Source organism: Theobroma cacao, chromosome 3 (genome assembly GCF_053813885.1).
Source record: "Theobroma cacao isolate CCN51 chromosome 3, ASM5381388v1, whole genome shotgun sequence".
NCBI classification, from domain to species: domain Eukaryota; kingdom Viridiplantae; phylum Streptophyta; class Magnoliopsida; order Malvales; family Malvaceae; genus Theobroma; species Theobroma cacao.
This window is the reverse complement of record NC_142641.1, coordinates 9,171,154-9,174,854: the sequence shown is the minus strand read 5'-3', so window position 1 is coordinate 9,174,854 and position 3,701 is coordinate 9,171,154.

The window sequence follows — 3,701 nt, the reverse complement described above, 5'->3', positions numbered from 1 at the left end:
CCATGCTCTTATATGGTAGTAAAGAAGTGAAAGATAGGGCAACAATTGGACAAGATAGGAGACCAAAACAGAAGGTTTTTCGCTGCAGCAAGATTCTTTCTCACTGCAGTGAAATTGTAACCCAGAAATAGAAGGTTTCTCGCTGCGACAAAATTCTTTCTCGTTGTAGTGAAATTCAGCTGATGAAATAGAGAGTTTTTCGCTGCAGCAAGATTCCTTTTTCGCTGCAGTGAGAGGCTACGGTAACTATCTAGCTGCAGCGAAATACATTCTTGCTGCAACAAGAACCAGTTCTGGTGAAGGTTCTCAAACTTGAGAGTTTCTCGCTACAGCGAGAATGAATTTCGCTGCAGCGAAAATGGAGCAACAAGAGAAAAGTTTCCCCTCACCTAACAAAAAGGCCATCCTACTAAACCAACAAAATCAACATACAGCACATGAAAATTCTCAAAGTGCAATGTATCAAATTTCTCATATATGTTAATCATATATCACATTCATAAGTTTTCATTTCATAAGTCTAGATATGCATAATTACATAGATAAACATCAACATCATCATAAACACACCCGGCTCATGTACATCCCCCTACATCGCGCACATAGCCGGCACCATCGTGTGCATTCTCCCAAATCGTGCACAATCAATGCCATCGTGTACATCCCCCCACATCGTGCACATGGGCACTATCATCATCCACCTCTCACGCCACCATCATCACCGGCATGTGCATCCCCCCATATCGTGCACATACACGGTTATAGTCATTATACACAATATCATTCATCATGCACAACACACACATTTATATATCATCATACTACAATAATGCATGAATCCATAGCAATCACATATCACCACATAAAATCATTTTGCAAAAGCTTGTTCCCAAGGCACTTGTCTATATAAAAAATTTGATAATTCATTCAAATGGGTGGCAAATACATTATTTTTCCCAAAACAAGTTTTGAAGGCAATCCACTCACCAATTGATTGTAGAGCCTTTAGATGACTCCAATTCCCCTAATTGTCCAAATGAGATGATGGGGCTTCCTTAGAACCTAGGATCACATTAGCATAAGTAATAGGTTAATTTACACACTATGAACCTTAAAAGCTATCTCTTAACTAGCTTCCAATTGTCACATTAAATGGCTATCTATGTTCACTATCTTAATCACTAAAAAGCAATGAATATAGTCAACAATAAAACAGCTCATAAATCTCAATTACTAGCCATTTTCTGTAGCTAAAATTTGAGCTTAGTTAATAACTTACCCTAGGGCTCCTTTGTAGTCAAATTCTTTCCCAATAGCTTCCAAATAAATGGTGTAATTCTCTCTTTCTCTCCCTAAAACGTCCAGCTAGTGAGAAAAAGTATGAAAACCAGATTTTTGAAGGGTTTTAAAGTGAGAGGATGAAAGAGCATAAGGGTTTATGGAAGAATACACTAAAAGCATGAAAATTAGAGCTAGAGAGAGAAAGTTATGGAAGCTTGAAGAAAACTCCCATGGAAGAATTGAAGAAACATGAGAGAGGAGAAGGGAAGAAGAAGACAGCTGCTAGAAATTTCAAGAAGCTGCTGGAATTTCAAGATATTTATAGGCCAATTTTATCCAATCCCCTAAAATTACCAATTTACCCTCCACCAATTTACTTATTCTCCTCCAATCTTTTATGCAATCCTTTTGCTCTTTTAACACTGGGACAATATCCATAATGGTCTAGACATGTTCGGGTTTATAAAAACTTAAAATTTTAACCCGAGGTGAAAAGTGTCCATTTTGCCCCTATCGTGAAAATCATCAAAATTTTGGTTTCCTTTCCATTTTACCCCTAATTTCACCATCCATTTATACCTTAGGCCTACTTAGGCCATAATATTGTTTAAAACTTACTTTGGGAGCTTATTAGAGAAAATGACGAAACTACCCTTGGCTCGTATTATTGCATCTCTGCTTGGTTACAAGCCTATAGAGGTTGGGGTCTCACATTGAATGGACAGAGGCTGAAACTAAGAAAGTCCAAACAAATTTTAAGGCCATAAATATATTGCATTGTGCCTTGACCCCCACTGAATTCAATAAAGTCTCAAGCTGTACAATAGCTAAATAAGTGTGGGATAAACTTAGAATAATCCATGAAAGGACTTATCAAGTTAAGGAGTCCAAAATTACCCTCGTGACACGTAACTATGAAATGTTCAAAATGGAGCTTGGTGAAGACATCACGAGCATGCTAGATAGATTCATAAATATTACAAACAAATTGAGTCAACTAGGCAAACCAATACTCGAGCATGAAATAGTTAAAAGACTTCTTAAAAACCTACCAAAAAATTGAAAGCCTAAAATGACTGCAATTCGAGAAGCCAAGGACCTAAATGTCATTACCTTGGATGAGATTTATGGTTTTCTTCTTATTCATGAGCTAGAGCTTACAGAGGAAGAAAAAAAATATAAGAGGGAAGCAAAGGAAAAGAAAAAGAGCATTACACTTAAAGCCAGCATCCTTGAAGAAGAGTTGGAAGAGTTGTCATGTGATGATGAAGAGTTAGCTCTGGTTGCAAGAAAATTCAGAAAGCTTATGGGCAAAAGAAATCGGAGACTAGCTAGAAGAGGGTTTAGAAAAGATCAAGGTGCTTCATGGAAAATCAGAAACAAAAGTGACTTCAACAAAAAGGAGGAGCTAATCTGTTACGAGTGCAAGAAACCTGGCCACTTCAAGTCCGAGTGTCCATTGCTGAAAGATGAGACTTCAAAGAAAAATAAGAAATCCAAGAAAGCAATGGTGGTAGCTGTATGGTCGAATAGTGACACATCAAGCTTTGAAGCTAAAGATGAAAAATCTGAGGAAAGAGCAAACCTTTGTCTGATGGCACAAGATGATGAAATCGAGGTATCCTCATCCCTTTGTGATATTTACATTGATGATTTACAAGATGAGTATGATAGCCTTTATGATGAATTTCAAAAACTTTTTTCAGAATATAAAAATCTAAAGAAAAAGGCTATATCTCTTGAAAATGATTTGGAAAAGGTGAGATAAGAGTTCAATTCTATTTTTGAGAAAAGAAATTTCCTACAAGTTGAGTTAGAACACTCAAAAACAGATTTTGAAGTTTTAAAGCTAGAGTTGGAAAATAAATCAGAAGCTTTACAAAAAACACTTGATGAAAACGCATCTCTCAAATGTTCAAAAAGAGAAACATCAAGTCGAACACATATTTTAGAAAAAATTCCCATAATGCTACACCTAAATGTTATAGTTGTGGAAAACATGGACATATTTCATATGTGTCATGACCCGGTACTCTCATCTAGCCCGTGATAACCGCCACGATGTCCCGATAGACATTCATTACCCGGAATGCTAATCGAAACCTCACAAGGCTTTAATATCAGTTTTCTCACCTCACTTGCGAGCAACAATTGCTAATATCATATTTTAAGAGATTATAAGCTATTTCCAAACCAAAACAATAAAAAAAATAATTTTCGTCTCTCGGGGGTATTTTGATCATTTTTCTCCAAAAATTTCGAAACCAGCTAATAATGTAGTATGCGAGTGCAAAACACATATTTTATAATCAAAAATAAGTTTAGATGTCTAAAACATTCATTTAAAGTGAAATTATGACTATTTGAATATAATAAAAATATTCAATAAAATATTCCATTTTCTTATAAAATAATTTAAT